At 43.3% G+C, this 21435-nt stretch overlaps 1 protein-coding gene across 1 annotated transcript in view; it reads right to left on the bottom strand.

The window, feature by feature from the left end:
• The window catches only part of LOC116704602 (leucine-rich repeat and fibronectin type III domain-containing protein 1-like protein), a 202054-nt gene that overhangs the window by 106444 nt on the left and 74175 nt on the right, over positions 1-21435 (bottom strand). The window contains exon 4 of the mRNA XM_032540194.1: positions 21196-21282. The gene's annotated coding sequence lies outside the window, so the exon portion shown is untranslated. The remainder of the gene's footprint in view (positions 1-21195; positions 21283-21435) is intronic.

Here is a 21435-nt window from a genome sequence, read left to right as displayed (position 1 = left end):
AGAGACAAGGTGTTGTGGTCTGCTGTCCTCCCCCAACCTTTGACCTACTTCTCCTCTGTGTTGCTGTGTCTCTCTGGCTGGCTGTGAGGGCGTTCCTGCCTAGGGGGGGGGGCGGCGTGGCTGCCATCACCTGTTCATCATCCGCTCAGCTGTCACCCATCATCTCATCAACTCCTGCCATTCTTAAGCCCGGGCTAACCACCTCGTCGGCGCCAGATTGTTACTTACTCTTTCGTGGTAACTTAGCTCTCACTTTACGTACTCCTGTTTATGCTCTCGTGTTTGACTCTTGTGCTCACCTTGTCTTCTCTGCCTCTCCACACAGAACCCTCCAGCTGCCTTCCAACATCCCTCCAACCTGTCATCTGTTCCTTTGGATCTACCACTATTATCAATAAACCGCTTTACGTTATCTTGCCGTTGTACCTCTGTGTTCTGGGTCCCACCGCACACAACACAAGGTTTGTAACGGGAGAACGGGAATGGAGAGATATTTCCTTCTTTATAGAGCTGTGTAGATTGAATTATTACTTTATGTTGTCACTATTATTATTACTTCAACTTCCTATAACATAACTGGTCTGATTCCTCATTGTTTTTAAATGTACTGAGTGACATTTTTTCTGCCCTTTACTATTCACAGTCCGTGATGGGAGAGAAACTTCATGAATGAATGACGTCATTCAAGTGTAGGACCTGACTGGTAGAGCCATTGGTTGAGGGGAATGTGTAAATTTACCTGTTGGAGGTCTAAGAACAAAATATTGTATTTTATAAAGAAATAATTGCTTGAATCATGTTCAGTGCAGGATTCTTTCTAAAATCCTCATTGCCCCTAAAAACGTTCAGGTTGTTCTCATGAACAGTCGTGGATATCAACAACCAGGATAGCTAGCCAGGCGCCCAAACACCACAGTTGGTTTGAACTTAAATCTCAAATAGAAGAGTTCGATTGGCATTTATATATCTATTGTTCTGCATTATGAGTAAAGCGGATTTCAATAAAGACCATCAGGGTTTAAAGGAAAGAGCATCTTGTGTTTCTCCTGAGCGGTTTCAGGGCCCCACAAACTAACTACGTCACCCGTGTTGTTGCCTTCGGACACGTGCACACCAAATAATTGCTGTGAAACCTTAAAAAAACAATCAAAGAGCTAAAAGATGAGTGAACTTCCCTGTTTCAGGATGAGGGCAGCAGTAACGGTGCAAAGCTTCGACAAAGAGCCTGTAATGTGTCTGTGTTTACATGGCGGCAGGCATCAGCACCTTTTTTTTTAATAAAGAGACCCAGTGTGGCCTTTTGATGAACTGCCTCATCCATACCTTTATTAAAAGTCCCGGTGTGTGCCACTCTTTGATTAACAGCCTCATATTTAGCACGTTTCTGTAGGCTAAACGGCCCGTTGTGTCCACAGCTTTAATGAGTTGTCCAGTGGTTGTCTCCTGCTTTGTTAAATGATCTATTATGTGCTGTCTTGGGTTTGCAGTGTTGTTTCAAGTGTCCACACCTTAGTGAAAGTATGTGTGTGTGTGTGTGTGTGTGTGTTTGTGTGTGTGTGTTAATGATGTCGGCGTCCTAAAACACAGGGCTTTCAATCAGGGGAACAGAGTTTGGATCCCTGAAGAAGTTAAAGGAGGAAACACACAGACCTTCACCCAGGAAACATGTGTTCATGTTCCGGGAGTAACTAATTAATTGGAACAGTATTTACCAGGAGTACTACTTAAGGGGGCCGGTACTTAGCTAACCCCAACCGGTATTTAACCCAAACCTTTTTTCTAATCTTAGCCGTTTTTGTGTCTAAACTTAAAGGTGCAGTAGGTAAGTCTGATAAAACTAACTTTCTGTCATATTTGCTGAAACTGACCCTATGTTGGAGTGGAAATACATGAAATACATGAAGCAGGTCATTTAAAAAACAAACAAAAAAATCCGGCTCTTCTGGCTCCACCTACAGCCTGTAGTGCGGTTTGCAAAAATCCACCATTCCCTGTTCAGATGCACCAATCAGGGCCGGGCAGGGGGTGGGGGGGGGGTGTCTAACTGCGTGTCATTCACTGCTCAGGAACACGCATCTCATAGCGTCCTCCCCTTCCCTTTCCACGCGCATGAGCTGCAGATAGGTTTCCTCCCCTTCCCCCCCTCTATTGTGCACAACTGTCCCTTGTTGGGGAGGGGCTTAGGAGACCATTTTAGGCTTTAGCAGAAATGGGGGGGGGGGGGAATTTTATGGCTAAGACCTGGATCTTCACAATCCTACCTACGGCACCTTTAACTGTCGTCGTTGCATGACGCTCACCTCACATCACTCAACTGTAACGCCCATTTAAATGGGCGGATAGGGGGGGCGGGGGGTCATAAAACACTGTTTTAAAACGGGGGGGGGGGGGGGGTTTCCCTTCTTCTCTGAAGAAGGGAAAAACAGAAGACTTTCACCCAGAAAATGTGTGTATTGTAAAGTGCGCGACTTTGTGATATCAATTAACGTCTGTTACATTCAAGCCGTTGCCAAATGAGTTGCTAAGCTAACAAAGCTAATAAGGACTATTAGCACCACACAACTCTTTCTGTATCTCTAAGTATGACTACGTTTTCGCAATGGTGTAGTCCGGGTAACATTGGCGCGCTGCGGCTCGAGTGATGTGTTCTCCGGCACAGCTGAAGAAGAACGACAGCAGCGCTCAGCTTTAACGACAAAGAGGACATCAAAGTCACGTTAATCACCCCTTCTGAAGAGACCGTCATGTTTTTGTTTAATATCTTCCATGTCCTCCTTCATTTAAAGGGATAAACGCTAGCAACTGCGTGGAGGAGGGGTGGGGGGGTGGGGGTGGTGCACGATCACGGAAGTCTTGTATCATGTGTTGTTTCCCCTTTCCTCTCAGGGCCTCCGTCGGCAGCTGTAATGTACAGTATGTAAACCGATTTCATATTTTCATTGAGCCTTTGAGTGTTTTATGACTCCTTAATCAAATCCTCTGAGTCCAAATCAAATCCATTCAATCACTGAGGGGAGATGGAGATGAATAGAAGATGGGAGGAGGAGGAAAACAATATTTTAATCCGCAGTGAGACAAATAGGCTCAAGCATTATGGATCAAAGCACAAAGAAAGGCCCTGTGATTACATTTGAACAAACTATATCTCGTTTGGATTTAGACTCATGAAAGATATACATATATACATGTGCATGCATAGCATTTAGAGGCTTCAAAAGATCTCTCTTTCTCTTCAAAAAGTTCCGTTCTTCAAAAAGAAAGTATGTATAGGGGAAAATATAATGAGTTGTTTATTATATTTGGTGGGTCAGTAGCAGTTTAATATGAATTTATTCCATTGATAAAATGGGATTTGTTGTCCTGTCAGTCTTCCTCTAGTATTGACGTGGCTGTGTGTCCAAAATTCAGAAATTTCCATTGTCTCTTTACCTGCTTGTCCATCTGTCTACCTTGTGTGTGTGTGTGTGTGTGTGTAGGTGTGTGTGTGTGTGTGTGTGTGTGTGTGTGTATGTTTGTTTGTGTGTGTGCATGAACATATGCTCAAGGAACAGAGCACAATCCACACAGCAGGACAAAACCACTCGCGCGCCCACACAGGCAGGCACACCCACCCACCACCCATATATACACACACACACACACCACACACACACACACACACACACACACACACACACACACCACACACACACACACACACACACACCACACACACACACACACACTGTTGTTGTTTTTGGAAAGTCCATCTGGCTGTGCGGTTGGACGTTGGACGGTAGCTGACAGGTGTCACACAGCACCAGCTAACACACCTTGTTTTGTTCTCACTGTCAGCGTGACGACCAGCCCCTCAAAAAACAGAGATGCAGACACAGAAAAACACACACACACACAAATACACTGAAGCCGACACACAGATACGTACGGAACACACACATTTCCACATGCTCAGCAGCCATGTGTGTGTGTTTCTCTGCCCGTGTGTGTTATGCGTTTTAAGAGATCACTTCGAGGTACTAACTGTTCCAGGATGACGGTGGCAGTCGTAGGTCATTAAAATTCTAGGATTCTGGATTTTTTTGGGTTTTGGGTTCGAGATCAGGCACTCTTAAGCCCCTTAAATATTCTTATCTCCTTATTACCATAGAATACTCTGAATTAACATTTATACATATATATTTGAAATCAAAAGAACTCTGGAATGTTACATAAACAAGCTTAGCAGTGTGTCAAAACCTCTATAAATATTCCTAACATTAAGTCAAACTGAAACTTTAGTACGATGTCAACACATTTTCATGTCAAAACATGTTTTCCCGTACTGCTCGGCAGAAGCACTTGAACATGTGTGGCCTTATCTCAAACTTACTTACAGCAATTAGTCTGACATAACAACATATTAATCTTTGAAGTGTGCTCAATCTAAAAATAAAAGCCCTGTTTAATTCATAGGGTCGTCTTCCTGCAGCTGATACATAACTGGCATGGCTTAACCTGAGAGTGAGAGAGAAAGGAAGCAAGGAGTCCTACATCTTTTGCTACGTTTACGCCGGGTGTCCACACTACTAAAAGACTTGTACATATTTCATTTCCTCGTCTCCTCATATCTTCATGTACATAGATGTATCTTTGCTATTCTGAATTCTTACTTATAGTATTGTCTATTGAGTGATAATAGACCATGAAGCCCTGGCAGCCATTTGCCAGAAAAACGGTCGGTAGAAGGTTTAAGTTAAATACAAATCCCCCCCCCCCCCCCCCTCCCAAAAAAAGGATAGGTTGTAGAGTTTTTCACAGATCTAGGGTTACCATCAAGACCCGATGAGTGAAATAGGGGCTGCACTCCCATTGTGTCAAATATGGATGCTTGATCAGGTGCCTTTTGCATTGTAATTGATGCTAAAAGTCTCATTTAACATCAGATCTAAACGCAATTTATCTAAACACGCTTGGTCGGGACTATAGGCGTCACTTTTGACGCAGTTAGGTTAAGGAACAGGTCGTGGGTGGGCTTATAAAAAGGTACGATGACAACGGGAAGGTTGGGTTTAGGAATCGTGACACGTGGGACATGATCCCCAGGTCTCCTGGGTGAAAGTCCTGTGTTGTTTGGCCAAAGGAAGCTTTGCGAACCAGTTTCTTTATTTTCTGAGCCCACTAGATGGCACTCTTGGTTTGAGGAGAAAGGCATTTCAATTCACTATGTTCTCAACCAATTGTTGAATAGAGATCGCCATCTAGTGGGCTCAGAAAATAAAGACACTGGTTCACAAAGCTTCATTCGGACATAAGTATGCTGCTCTGCTGACAGCCCAAGCGTCCGTATTTTAGTTCGAAGTGAGAACGGGTTGACACTATACGTACTCCACCCGCTCACTCAGCATGCGTGAAGTGTACCTTCATTCATGTGTTTGATAAATGAGTGTCCTTGAAAGAGAAGAAAGCCTTCAGGGATCTGTGGAGTGTGAACGTAATTAGGAACCTGGAAGATTATGTTAACGCAGACCTATTGAACATAGAGACCAGCCTGTAATTAAAATGCCATTTCACAAATTCAGTTTCCCAGAACAGCCAACGTGTATCGCTGGATTTGATTTAAGACCAACGCAAAGGGAAGGCTGTTCGACAGCTGACTCGGTGCTCGCTCCACCAGCCTTGAAGGTTGAGCCTCCCTGAACTCAGCAACGAGAAGAGCTTTGAGAACTGTTGCTCACGACTGCACGCACACATAGGAACATGCTAAAAGATCGAATGAAAAGAGAAGGAAATGTATCTAAAGACTGAGGGTAATGTTTGGAAAATGGTGCGCAGCATTCACAATGTATGTGTGACTGTTACCTTCCGCTCCTTTAAGGAGCGCGGGAAGAGGAAGAAACGGAAAAAGAAGACTGGAGGGGAGAAGACAGTAGGAATAAAGTAGAAAAAGGAGAAGGGAGGCATAGAGAGGATGAACAATAAGGAAAATTTTAATGAAGACACGCATACACAAAAGGAAGTAAGAAAGTGGAAAGGACAGAAGACACGTTTAGTAATCAGAGTAGTAGAGAAGAGATGGATAAGAAAGAGAAAAACAACAACATTTGAGATCATTTGAATTCTGAAAAGTAAAGATGAAAAGTTTAGAGATAAAAAGAGATGAGCTGAGGGAAGAAAAGAGCAGTGTAAAGAGTACAGAAGATGGGAAGATAAGAGATGGAGAAGTAGAAAGCAGACAAGAGAAAAAAGACAATGAAAAGAAGATGTAAATATAGTGTGTGCAGGGAGCTCTCTGCTGTGGAAGTGCCCAGGTGTTGTTACTGGCCTAGAGCAGCCAAGCTCTCTTGTGTGTGTGTGTGTGTGTGTGTGTGTGTGTGTGTGTGTGTGTGTGTGTGTGTGTCTGTGTGTGTCTGTGTGTGTGTGTGTTTGTCTTTGTGTGTGTGTGTTTGTTTGTGCTGACTGAGAGGAAAAGTTCCCACTTAAACAACAATGGGGAAGCCTGGAGGGGCTGACCTTCCACTGACGGATTAATACGCTTTACACACTCACACACCACTTCAACATCAGCGGCACAGTGAGAGGTTTACAGGTACACACACACACGCTTTAAGACAAATCTCCCTTTTTGCAACATGGGACCTTTACTATTTGTACTATTTGCAGCTTTTATTGGCTCCTACAGAAATGGGACACAAATTAGAGGTTTTTAACCCCAAATATGCTGGGATTCTGCTTTTCATTTGTGTGTGTGCTGTTGGCTATGACTTCCGAAATGTTCTCGAAGGAGCTGCGGCGGTGAGGAAGTGATCTGTTCCCAGCCAACGCAGCCTCGTTAAAGGCAGAGTTGTCCTTTTGTAGACGCAGTGTCTAAATGTTGAACTAAGCCCTGCAGCTCAGACAGAGCGGCGGCTCCTCTTCTCTCTGGAGAGACACCTGATTCTGCCGCTGCTCACTTAAGAAACATACACCAGGTTGGGAGGAAGTGAGTGAACAAGAAAGGGCAGACGAAAACAAGAAAAAGTGATGGGACGTGTGTTAGATCAAGAAAGTAAGATCACAGTGGCTGTGTATCTTGCTTTGCGTCGAATGTGACGTTCTCTCGGGCTGTTTTGTTCAGCAGGGAGGAGTGTCTTTCAGCCAGAAGCTCTGAATTTTAAATCTCAGTGACAGCTGCTCTTCTAAAGTGTCCTTGTGCAAGACACAGAGGAAAGGCGGGACAGCATTGTCTACTTCATTTGCTCAAGGAATTTGCTGATTGTGCACAAGAGTAGTCCTCAAACCAGCATCTGCAAGCACAAAGTCTTCAAAATGTATCAAGGCCCGTGCGTTCCCAAATCCCTGCAGGTTAAAGCTGGCGTGTAATGCTACCCTCGATGTACAATAAGAGGATTTGCACGTCTATACTCTTCTATGATTTCTATGAAGCAAACTAACAGTTCAAATGTATCTTTTTTCCTAAGAACTCGTAGCCTGACAAGCCAGAACCACATCCAGATGTCGGGTCTGGGACCCCACCATAGGCAGGGCTCAGTCCGGGGGGTCGGGATGAATGCCTAGGGTTGATTTCAAATTCCCTCTGCACGCAATTGCATAGCGCTACAACCAACCAGAGAACCACTGGTTGATAGATTCAACTTTTTCCGTATCCTGTCGCAAAACTATGAATCAAGCCATGGCCACCCAAAGACCCGCCCTACAAACAGCTGGATTGGTTGGGGTTAGGCATTTGACCTCAAGTGATTAAGATTAGGGTTAGGGGATTGGTCCGAGGATAGGACCTGTACACGTAAGCATGGAAGCCTGGCCAATAGTAGTGTGTAAATGCTATTGAAGGGCGGGTCTTGGCGTGGTCATAGTGGGGAAAAAAACATTGCCATCTAGTCCGTCGTCTACTCCGAACATATCTTCCTTTTTTAAGAATGGCTTCAAAGCTTAACTCCAAGTCTTCCAGAGTCACACCAAAAGCCAATTGGACAGGCCGCTGTTCTGCTAGCAGCGGCCATCTTCTTTGTTTACAAGAAGCAGGGAATTCACGTCATAACTCTTAGTTTTTTCCAGCTCGCAAGCCAACGGAGAGTTGCTAGACTGACCCTGGCTGCAAATCACATTCGCTGCCGCTAGGGTGCGTCTAGATTTCTAGGCTAAAGAACACGCTCCTTATCTACAAAAAAAATAAAAAACAGGATAAGATGTTAGGATAATGTTGTAGTTTCTGTTCCTGTTCTTCTCCCATCTACACCACACACTTTCTGTTTATCTTTAATATCGGTATTTATATTATTTTATTACAAGTACTTACTTTTCAATATTTATGGTCACAGGTTAATATAATTTAAATTTTGCTACCGACTCTGCTTCATTACTCTAATTACACATTCAATATTGTTTCTTGTATCATGGCAACCGCACTTTAAAATACCTTTATTTGACGCCATTTTGCTTACTAAGTCTGCCATATTATCATTGTCTATTGTTTGCCTGTTTTTCTTGTGTGCTTACTTGCTTGTGTGTTTTTGTTTTTTGCTGTTATTGAAAAAATGCAAAAACAAAATGTCCCCGTCGTGGGATAGAATAAAGTCTAATCTAATCTAAGATCCAAATGTTGATTGATATTTCTATAGTGTTAGTTTGGCGTTTGGTTACTGACGTTAAAAGTCTCCGACACAGTGGCGCTCTGGGACAATCTCGGAGTCATTTTCATACGTGCAGGATAAAACTACTTAGTTAGCATTAGGAGAAGATCCTGGGTGGGGTTACACAGTGTATGACAATGGGGGACAAGAACAGGACATGAACCCATGTCTCCTGGGGCAAAATCCTGTATTGTTTAACTCATCCACCACCCCAACCGCGGATTTTTGTATTACTCGTCCTAAATACTACGTCATCTTAGAGCTGCTGCTCTGCCCGGTGTGTACAGACGATAAAAGGTATCGGACGCTGAGAGCCACTGAGTTTTCTATTTCACGACTAAAACCACTTTTGAACGTGCACATGTTCCACCAAAACAAGTTCCTTCCCAACGCTAGTTTGCAGCGGCACCGTGGCTTTGCTTAGTACCGACAAAGACGATTGAGATTGGCTTATAAAAATAAACCAGAGCAGGTTATTCTCCCATCCCAGAATGCTGTGTGGACTAGCCCCATCCACAGCGCTGTGGAGGAAGGTCTGGCAATGTAAGACTAAGAACGGGTTGAATATAAGTCAACTGAGGAATCAATTGATCATATTTAGTCAATATTATTACATACTTATTTCCATTAAAATTGTTAAATAAAATGTTGTTATCATAATATTGTGTGCCAAATTATACTTACTTATGCCTCTACTGCTGAACATGGTGAACACAACAAGACTTACATAAGTTAAACACGTTCCCAGTCAAAACATGTATTATCCATGAGAGGGATCAAAGATTTGTATTTCGAACACTGTGGGAGCTTTCACTCACTGCTCACCGTTATTTCAAAGCACGGCTGTCTGATTTGTTCATTTCGGGGACATAGTGAGCTGTCTTCCCTCTGAAAACCTTGACTGAATCTGGGCCTGAACCCCCGCGAGCTGCTGCAGCAGCTGAAATCCGGCCGAGCCGTGCAGAGCGAAAAGGTAAAAGACAATTTCCCTGCAGAGTGTAAGACAGGATCGGAGAAAAACAAACATCATTTGTTTCTGGAAAAATTACAAAAAAAACAAATGAAAGCCTTGTGAACTTATCAGAAGGTTAGAAATAACGTAAATGTCAGCGTGAGTTTTGAAAGCGACTCTCGGGCTTTGTTACACCCCCCCCCCCCCCCCCAAAGGCCACAGTACAGCCATCACAACTTTTCCTTGATTCTTTTCAGGAACTCTGCAACTTTAGTAACATCTGACCGAGAAGAACAATGACTGAATTTAGTTCCTGGACCCCTAAAAGTCCTAATAGTCCTATACTATTAGGGTGAAGGTTGCAGCACTGAACACCATTGATCAATCACATTAGTCTCTAGGCTGCTATAACCTGACTACAACATTCAGCTACAATTGGTTGACAGTTTTTTGCCAACAAGCCCTCACAGCAAAATAGTAAATTAGCTATGCATCACTATCAGCGTCTTCCATAAATGGACACGTTTTCTGGTCTGCCACCTCTAACCTGGGTGATGTTAGGAAAAGATGATCATCATAACTAAACTCAATGCTCAGTGTTGGAATGGGATGCTGACAGATGTATTTATTTGGTCTATCGCTCCACGTCAGCACGTCTCCGTACCAACATGATGTCAAACATCCGTCACCCAGTAGGAAAGCCCAAAGAACAAACAGCTTGACGGGAAAAGGAGTGGACGACATGCAGCCAACGGATTAGGGTTGGACAGAAGCCTGGCTGCAAGGTGGACCGTGTCGAAGCTGAAGCTAATTGGGTTTTTCCGGGCCTAATTTACCTAATCTCCGTTGGTTCTTCAGGTATTTCTTTGGACCTTTCTCATTTAGTTCGGTTGAATTGTTTTAGAGTTGGTTTCCCCTCTTGGTGCGGGTTCGTTTTGGCAGATGGGAACGCAACAATCACTCTCATGTGTTGAATGTAACGGAATCGCGGACCTAAATGCAGATATGAGACAGAAAGAAAGGAGAGACTTTGTAACAAAGATATATTAAGAAAATTATAATCCATATTCATAACTTTAATAACAATGATAAAACATCTTTGATAATTTGCCAATAATTGAATCTGTACTCATACCAATACCCAACACACCTAATTATCCCACAAAGCCGGACGTCTTGAACGCCACACCTTTCCTGATCTTCATCCCCCCCCCCCCCCCCCACGCAAAGGCAGAAGTGAGAGGAACGTGTTGAGAAACGCGGAGTGGAAAAATAATCACCGCTGCTTCATATCTACATCTCTGTAGATGAGTGCTTCTTAACAGATGAAAGCGCTGCGAAGATACGGAGATGGAGAATACTTTGAGCAAAGGAGGGAACACAGCCCGATAATAAATAGTCTCGCTACTCTATTATTCGACCAAGAGCCGTGAAATAAAAACCTAGATGTGACAATACCTGCACTAATAACAGTCTTCTCAATTTATTTTCTCCATTGCGTTCATTAAATCCTTTATTTCTCCACTGTTTCTTCTCTTTCTCTCCCTGCCTCCTCTCTCTGTTCATTCATTTATTCGTCCCTTGTGGTTTTGTTTCTCAACGAAGTGAGATGAGCGTTTTCTATGCGCTTTAGGTCTCCAAGCATTGCTTCCCATTAGCAGCGAGCTGAAATCTGTCACAGACTGAGAGCCTTTTGTTCGGCACGCCAGCTCCTCGCTATTGTTCAACACAGGGACTCGTATCAGCGACCCAAAACCCTCTACAGCCCTGCCACAAAGAGGCTTCTCTAATGTAGCTGCATGAGGTTGGAAAAAATGGATCTGAAGAGATTGAGCATGAAGAGAACCCAAAATAGAATACAAAAGCATAGAAAGTATATGTATCACACACAGAGATAGGAGACAATATGGTTCACAGAGTCATTCCTAGCATTGTTCTTACTCAAATTGTTAGTAATGAACTGTTAAAATAAAAAAAAGAGCTTTTTCCAACTTGCATACAAGCACACAAAGTCTTAAAGTTTTTACTGTTTGGTGTATGAATAATACATGAAGTCACAGGTGTTGGAAACTACTTTTTCAAGATTATTACAAGACCTCCGTCAACAGTCAGATCGTTGTTGTCGTGAACGGATCAAATAATTTCTGAAAAATAACCGCAGTTTCTTTTAAGGTTATTACCATACTTATCTAGGCTTCCCTGAATGCATAACAGTGCTTTAATTATTGATACAGAACATGGCTTTTTATTGCCTTTGAGTGGATTATTCTTTTCACATCCATTTTTATAGGCAATGAAAAGTAACAGTGGATAGTTTCTGAGAGCGTTGGGTGGTTCCCATCAATTCAATTTTATCCAAAGGAGCAAGTCATGTCAAGAGTTATCACAAGACACTTTCCAGATAGAGTAGGACTAGAACACACTAAAATTCACAAGGACCCGACAGTTCTAGTAATAACCCCCAAGCGCCAGAAACTAGTGAAAGCATTTGGTGCGACAGTGGCGAGGAAAAACTCCCTTTTAGGAAGAAACCTGGGACAGATCCAGGCTCTCGGTAGGCGGTCTCTGACGGGCCGGTTGGGGGTGTGATGAATAGTGGCAATAACAGTCATTGTGGATCCTGTCCCTGTTCACAGTCTCTGTGTCACGCACCAACGGGGGAAATGAAACGCCAAACACCGGCCACAACAACGGGACAGTTGAGGTTAGGAAAAACAAAAACCAACCACGTGGGACGCGATCCCCGGTCTCAAAGTCCTGTGTTGTTTGACCCCCCCACCCCCACAACCAACCTCCCTATGCGGACTATCACCTTTTCGATACTACTCGCTACCGTAAATCGTTCTGTCATCTCAAAATAGGCTTCCCATTAAAATGCATTAGTACAAAATTTGTAATTAACAAATGAAAATAACGACATTAATGTAATCTGTACATGAAACAATAGATTAAATAACGTGACAGTTTCACAAACTGCCATGAGACTGGGCTGAGATATGTGGCTTGTGAGAAATGGTTCCACTGTTTACATTGGGTGAAAGAATCGCTCATAATCTGTGTTCACTTCTCCCGTTGGACTCGATAAACTCAGGACCTGTCGCTGGTCTCCCAACGATGGGTGACCGTGACGGAGCCCATGGGACACAGAGACAGGAAGTTCCTCTGAGCTGGGGCGTCTAGTTTCTAAACAGCGTGCCTTGACCAAAACAGAGTATTTCCAGGAAATGAGAGCGCGTCTGACCTTCGGAGTTCGGAGTGTCGGATATAAACATGTCGCTGAGGTTGTGAACCTACAACACCTTCATCACTTCCTTCAATCAAAGCCGGCAGAAGCATTCCCTCTCTGCCAGTGTTTGGTATTTGGACATATTTAGCTTCTACTGTATAAATGTGATGTCAAGTTTGACAAGACAAGCCACAATAATGAAAGAAAAGTGTCCTTTTAATTTTGGACCCTCACAGGAATCCTCAACAATGGCAACAATGGAGTGTGTAGTGAAAAGACTCGGCTCACAAAGGGAAGATGCTCCTGGACGCTTCTTCAACGCAGCTGAAAACCTATTCAGTCAGCAACGAGGGGGCTTATTTCGCTCTGTGAATGGAGCACTTGGCAGTCAAATTGCCGTTTGTGGATACTGTCTGAATGCGCGGCGTCTCCCTGGGGAGCAGACTCAATCCTGCTTCCAAATTGTTTACCAACTGAAAAGCAATCACAGCGTTAAAATCCAGTGATACATTATACATGATGAGAGATGGAGGAATAAAATCCTTCCTTAAAAACTGGTGGGTGGGTGTGGAAGGATGGATGGATGGGTGGATGGGTGGGTGGGTGGATGGAGGGATGGATGGATGGGCAGAAGGATGGATGGATGGATGATGGGTGAATGGATGGATGTTTGGATGGATGTGTGGGTGGATGTTTGGATGGGTGGATGGGCAGAAGGATGATGGATGGATGGGTGGGTGGGTGGATGATGGATGGATGATGGATGTGTGGGTTGATGTTTGGATGGGTGGACGGGCAGAAGGATGATGGATAGATGGATGGATGGATGGATGGATGGGTGGGTGGGTGGCTGATGGATGGATGGATGATGGATGTGTGGGTGGATGTTTGGATGGGTGGGTGGATGGGCGGAAGGATGATGGATAGATGGATGGGTGGGTGGGTGGATGATGGATGAATAACTTTAACATATCTGTTTTATAGATATGAAATTGAAGCATATTTTGCTAATAACTTATGCAGATATTAATATCTCACAGTAAAGAAAAACATGGGCCCACATTTCTTTTTCACCTTTCCTTACATACTTAAGTTATTTCTTGAAAATAAAAAGTAGACACTCACAAACGTGAGGTTACAGTAAAGGAGGAGGAATGCTGACGTAGCTTTCCAACATTGTTTCCTGTAGTGTTTGGATTTAGTAGATGTACTGTGAGTAAAATATGAAACACTAGGGGGAGGCATTTCGCTGCAAGATATTGCAATACTTTGATGTGTTGAATTAAAATGAATTAAAACATATGAAGAGTGTTGAAGGAAGCCATCCACGCCATTAAAAAAAAAAAATTTGACCCGGGGACAACAGGAGGGTTAAAACACTATTGCTAAATTCATATAGTTTTCATCAAGTACTTTTTAAAGTTCATTATACTTATATATTTTATTATTTAGTATACTTGCATTTTGTGTTTGTACTAGAACATGTTTACATACTTTAATGTTAAAATATATATATAAAACATATTGCCAATGGCTGCTGCACCTGACACAAGCCTTCCGTGATCACCCCCCATCACCCCCCCTTCACGCAGTTGCTAGCCACCTTCTGTGATCACCCCCCCCCCCCCCCCCTCCTGCACACAGGTGCTAGTAGCCAAGAAGTACACGGAGGATTGAAAAAAACATGATGGGCTCTACAGAAGAGGTCATTTTTTCACCGGACGCCACAATCTTCTGAACATAGTCATACTGAGAGAGTTGTGTGGAGCTTTGTTGCAACTCATAACAGATTTAATGTAACGGACGTTCATTAATATAAAAAAGTCACCCACTAAAGCTATAAAGCACAAAGCAACAAATTAGAGTCTTATACACTCCCACACCTGTTCACATCCAAAAGCCCAAAAACCCCATAATCCTCTGTTGGAACCGCCCAGCGCTGTCAGAAACTAGGAACTCTTACTCTCCATTGCCTATAAAAACATTGTTACCGCCTCTCTCTGCTTTACAGCTCATGCAGATAAAAGTCAGTGTCCTCATCTTGGCTTTTAAGAGGTAGCAGAAATGTCCTTGTCTTCTGCTTGCAAAAAGATGCGTCCTCGCTCACCGGGAGGCTAATACTTTACAGTATGTACGGAGACACAAGCACTCGGGGGTAAGAGACAACACAATGCAAGGTATGAGGACGCCCATGAACACACAGTCATGTATTAAACATTTGTTTATGGAGCAACAAAAGACAGAATACAGAGTGTATCTGGTCTGTTTGGAGGTCATGTTTACAGCATGGAGGACCAGAGACGGGGTATTGCATCTGTAAAACAAATTACACATAGTTACGATGTTGTGGTTTCATAATTCAGATTCTTAAGAAAGGCTAGCAGCCCACACAGAGCCCAGGCACAGCAGCCAGCTTCACTGGACCGCAGTTCAGGTTATTTGTGAGACCAATTAGCTCAGTCTGCATTCACACAGCCTGCGTCAAGAAAGCGGGGCTTCACGTTTTGTAATGTGGGTACATTTAGGCTGCAGTGGGGGGGGGGAACCCGAGTGTCGTCGGTTCAAGTCCCCATACGGACCAAAGTACCAAGCGTGGATCAGTAGCTGGAGAGATGCCACTTCACCCCCTGGGCACTGCCAGGTGCCCTTGAGCAAGGCCCTGTACCCCCCCCCCCCCCCAACCGCTCAGGGCGCTGTCCAGCTGGCAGCCCACTCACTATGACATCACCACTCACTATGACATCACCACTCACTATGACATCACTCCATTTGTGCATGAATAGGTCCTGAGCATGTGTGTGTGTATTGATTGCCTGTGTGTAGTGATTACTAACAGAGTGTAAATTGTCATTTCCCCGCTAGGGATCAATAAAGTTACTAATTATTATTAATTATTCATAGCTTGGCTATCCACTTTATTCTCTCTTATGATTAATATATATTTACAACTAATGTGTTGAAAGCACAAGGTCACAATTATAGGACTTTCGGTACTTCATTTGTATTGTGTTTTAAAATAGAGTTAATTATAGTCAGGGGTCCTCTACAAATGCATTTTCTATAGGCCCCTCCCCACATCCACAGCTATTCAATCTAGGATCTTTCTGGGCCCTCCTCACACCCTTAAAGGATCAAACCTGGAACCCCCAAACCCTTTGTTTAAGTTTGGTCACATTTGTTTCATATTCATTCGCCAATGTTCTCCCTTCATTTCCTGTAGTCTTATAAGGCGCTCCAAAATACTTGAGTGTGTGTGTGTGTGTGGGTGTGTGTGTGTGTGTGTGTGTGTGTGTGTGTGTGTGTGTGTGTTTCAGAGTGGTTTCGGGGAGATTATAGCCTATAAGAGCTAAATGTGAAACATGAATGTGTAAATGGGTTTGGAGATAGAAATAATGAGAGCAGCTATCAGAAGGCAGAGAGACCCAATTACCACCCAGCTCCAATCTCAACCGAAAGTCAGATTCACTGAAGGACCGACTGTTTCACTGGCTGACTGTTTCACTGGCCCGCCCCCACTGACATTGACATAACCCCCTCCCCCCATTCCTAGTCACAATACATTGCACTAACCTTTGTCCTGGACATCTGCCCATTGTCCATAATATGCATTAATTTGCATGCTGCACAAAACAGCTGTTTGTTTATATATATATATATATATATATATATATATATATATATATATATATGATTGATTCTGTATTTATTGTTCATTCTTATTAATGTTTAATATGTTTATTTGTGTATTTATAAACATATCACCAGGGCAAATTCCACGTAGGTTTAACTTACTGTGACAATAAACCCCTCCGCTGGCCGACAATTTCCCTTATTTTTGGCTTTGCACCCATCAAATTAACCGAAATGAATAAACAATAAAAATATAAAAATCCCAGTGGTGGACACAATATCGTGAAAGGGAATGGATCACAAAGTCAGAAAAAAAAAAATCAGGCAATCACCAGATCTTAGATAACCACCCTCAAAGAGTTATTTGCTAATCATTGACAACGAGAAAATGAATCCATTACTTGTGAGCAGCCAAATAGGTAATTCATAAACTATTAATTAACAATATCACTACAAAAAAGTATTGAGAAGTGTAACATGATTTAGCCGGATCAAAGGTTTAGAACAGAAGCAGTCGAGTATACAGAGAGGCAGTCAAAGTTCATCAAGTTAAGACAAATATCCAACAATAAAATCAACTTAATCATGCATTAAATATGACATTTATAAATGTTAAGTAGCCGGGAGTGGACATGTGGAAGACATGACAATATGATACTGACATTTATTAGTCATGTCTAAAGATGAAAACACTATAATTATGAATAAATAAAAGCACATGCATAAAAAAAAAGAATTGACTGAAACGGTGCACCATCAGTGCTTCATAAGGTCGCTGTGACTCGATTGTTTCTTGTTGACTGTTGGAAAGACTCAGCGCTGTCCCTCATCGGGGGACATTAGTGGCTCGGCTCGTTTCACAGTCGCCTCATGTTTCCACGAGCTGCAGAGACGCAAGACAAGAAGCTAATAGACTGTCAGGAATCCTGTCGGGAATCCCTTCAAATTATTCCAACGCAAATTAAAATGCTGCTGCAAATTGCATTCATTATTAATGACAAAGGGTAGCCTCCTCCTCTAACGAAGTTTATATTAGAAACCTATTTAAAGTGGAAGTCAGCCAGTTTATCTGATGTTAGAAATTATTCTCAAAGTCAAGTTATTCTACTGGTCTGTCAGTACTGTAATGGACAGTAAATGGAGGACTTTCCTATCGTCTTCTCATAATATAAAGGGCTTTTTACACATAGAGCAACACTTCGCCGGAGTAGTCACATGGACCCGCGGGGTCTCACGGCGCTCCTCGTGTGAATAGACAGGCGGACGACGCCCAGCAGCTAAACGCCAGGCGATCCATGTGTGGTAACCATGTGGTAACCAAAAAATAATCTTAAAAAAACAATTTGTAACATTTACTTTTAACACTTCTGTCCCAAGTAAATCGCAGTTAATCGACAAAAACAGATGAGAACAGGGTGTTTTACAGTAACAATGAATGCACCATGAGGTTGACAACAGCACTGACCATAGTGCTAGTTTGTGTCTTTTAGCTCTTAGCTTTAGCGGCAGACTGATGTACGTCTCGCTGTTGGAATCCTCTACAGTGAAATACAAACACACTTACACTGTAACCATTAACCGTGTTTAATCCAGCTACTAGCTGACAGTAGGCTAACGTTCCCCAGTGCCAAGTGTAATGTTAGTGATTACTAGCATGACATGCAGCAATGGGTTTCAGAGCATCAGAGAGCAACACAGACATTTAAGTGGCACGGAAATGAGGCATTGAAATCCTTGTAAGACACCGCTCATTAAGGCACCAGGGCCAGGGTCAGTCCTATGTTCCCGCATTTATAAGATGTTTCTTAAAATTAGGGTTAGGGTTAACCCCTGACCCCAAATTGGGAGAAAGGGGGATAAAATCTGATACGAATTTATGAAAAAGTAAGAACAAGTGTGAGAAAATCGGGTCTAATTTTGGAAAGAAATCTTAGAAATGTGGGAACGTAGGGCTGTGGGACCATTGGGTTTTGGGACCATTGGGCTGTGGGACCATAGGGCTGTGGGACCATTGGGTTTTGGGACCATTGGGCTGTGGGACCATAGGGCTGTGGAACCATTGGGTTTTGGGACCATTGGGCTGTGGGACCATAGGGCTGTGGGACCATTGGGTTTTAGGACCATTGGGCTGTGGGACCATAGGGCTGTGGGACCATTGGGTTTTGGGACCATTGGGCTGTGGGACCATTGGGTTTTGGGACCATTGGGCTGTGGGACCATAGGGCTGTGGGACCATTGGGTTTCAGGACCATTGGGCTGTGGGACCATAGGGCTGTGGGACCATTGGGTTTTGGGACCATTGGGCTGTGGGACCATTGGGTTTTAGGACCATTGGGCTGTGGGACCATAGGGCTGTGGGGGCCATTGGGTTTTGGGACCATAGGGCTGTTGGACCATTGGGTTGTGGGACCATAGGGCTGTGGGAACATAGGGCTGTGTGACCATAGGGCTGGGGGCACATAGGGCTGTGGGAACATAGACCCTCTCCACCTGTGCCATATAAGCACCGAATTTTAACGTGTGTCGTTCACGTGAAGTGACAATTTCAATGCCTGTATCTTTTCACTGCAACCCTTCATAGAGATTTATCAGCTTCCTTTCAGTAACAGCCAATGTAAAAAAAAAACATTCACACACACTATTATTATGGTTAAACTTTGCAATTGATCCACGGTTCACACGCATTCTGAACCGATGGTGTTGATCCGCATGGACCACATATCAACTATGGTCCAATACACTTTACGCATGGTGCGTACAGGATCACGTCTGGCCGGCACCACTGCACTGCACAGTTACAGGGTGGAGAGTTGGAAGAATGGGAGGTATAGTAGAGACAATACATCAAGTTGTATAAGTTGTGCAACAGAAAACTAAGATTGGAAATAGATAGTCTAGCTAGCGGTCTGGATTTACCCTGCAGAGATCTGAGGACCAGGTAACTATAGTCCTCAGAAATCCACCGGAGGTTAGAACACCATACAAAGAAGGCCCAAGGCAACGAACATCTAGGACTAAATGAGTTAAATCCAGCAGAATTTCTGTCTGCAACAGAGAAATCCCACAAGTGGAACATTATGGATATAGTCTAGTCTAAATGTGACATAATAACTCAAACCTTAATTTGCGTAGGTAGTTGCAGCACACACAGGTGTTTTCTAACAACAACAACAACAACAGATATGAAAGGTGAACTTTACTATGTACACAGGTTTACTTCAGGGTAAAAAAAAACTCAGTTAGAGCATCAACACTGCCAAGAAACTGTTCATTATTATATATTATATAATGAGAAACCACATGTGTGTCGGAAACATTGTGACTTACCTACGTGTTTAAGACTTCTTTACACATTACATTTTTATTCAAGAGTAGCCTATACAAAAACACAGCAAACACAGAAAAACCTGCGAGTACACACACCAATTTATCAGAGGCAGCTGGTGGCTCACGCACGCCCGCACGCACACACCTGCACCTGAAGATCAACAAGCCTGTCACACCTTCTTTGTGTGCGCTGTCAGTTTAACTCTGCAAACACACACTCGTCTGTCTGTCTCTCTCTGTGTTTACAGAGAAAGAAAGATAGAGTGTGTGTGTTTGTTTGTGCTTTTGTACTGTGTGTCAGACTGCAACAAAACCATGAGAAACACAACAAAGTTTACCTACTGACCTATAGTAGGTTCAGAAAGAGAGGACATGTTCAAGAGAAAGACAGATGTGTGTGTGTGTGTGTGTGTGTGTGTGTGTGTGTGTGTGTGTGTGTGTGTGTGTGTGTGTGTGTGTGTGTCTTGATTAAGATCAATTCTTAACCCTGGCAGATTCAATATTTTATCAGAGAGAGAGACGCAGGTGTCTCACTGCTGGATCTGAAATTGCCACTGAGGGAGGGAGGCAGAGAAAGAGAGAGAGAGAGAGAGGAGAGAGTGAGAGAGAGAAAGAGAGAGAGAGAGAGGGAGAAAGTGAGAGAGAGAAAGAGATAGAGAGAGAGAGAGAGAGAGAGAGAGAGAGAGAGAGAGAGAGAGCGCCATTCAGTTTTGAATATTTGAATATAAATAACACAAAGTCAGCTGACAGACAAAATCCAATTTGACTGCTCCAACATTTCCAATCTCTCATTCATCATTTCACTGAAAAAGTTTTTGTTTCGATCTTTTCCCGAATGAAATCAAGTGCAACAGCATGTCATCCATCATGACATCTGGGACACAAACCAGCGTTGTAGTCAAGACCACCTAAACCGAGACCAAGTCCTCGACGAGACCAGAGCGTATCGAGACCGAGACAACACCAAGACTTTGAGTGGTTGAGACCGAGTCAAGACCGGGACTAGACCAGTACTATCAATGCTAACCATAGGCACTCGTCAAACTGATCTGAGAGATCCACATTCCCATAACAACCCCCCCCCCCCCACACACACACACACACACACACAGAAAGACCCTCAGAAAAACAAATTAAGACTCTTCTTAATTCACCTCTTTGAAGACCATAAGGGTATCATGAGAAATGTCTCGAAAAAAAGAATCAAAAGGCAATTGTGGTCTTAAAAGTAAAACCCAGACCAGTCCAGAGTCCTCTTTATCTGAGGCCGAGACCAGACCAAGGGAAAAAGATATTCATTCCCAGACAAGACATTCAAAAACTGGTCTTGAGACCAATCTCGAGTAGCAGTGACACTGACAGAAACGTTCAGTTAATAAAACACTTAAACTAAATCCCATAATGCTCCGATTGGACGACAACGGGACTACTTTTAAATGGAGGAAACCTACCTGATTGGGAGGGTCTCAGTATTTCGTTATCACGGGGAGCCAATCAGGACCAGGTCTAGCGGCGATGTGGTGACTGGGTTTGACAGCCTGAAAGAGAAGAGGGGGATAAATAATAACTGTGTGACTCTTTGAAACTTTCATTGTGCACTTCTTTATTATATAAACAGGGAAAACCCGGCTCCTGTGGCCCAGACACTACCCTCCTTATTGTACACACAATGAGTAAAACCTGAAGTATTT

The sequence above is a fragment of the Etheostoma spectabile genome, chromosome 16, assembly GCF_008692095.1.
Source record: "Etheostoma spectabile isolate EspeVRDwgs_2016 chromosome 16, UIUC_Espe_1.0, whole genome shotgun sequence".
NCBI classification, from domain to species: Eukaryota; Metazoa; Chordata; class Actinopteri; order Perciformes; family Percidae; genus Etheostoma; species Etheostoma spectabile.
The sequence above is the reverse complement of the archived record's forward strand: the minus strand, read 5'-3'. Positions and strand labels throughout refer to the sequence as shown.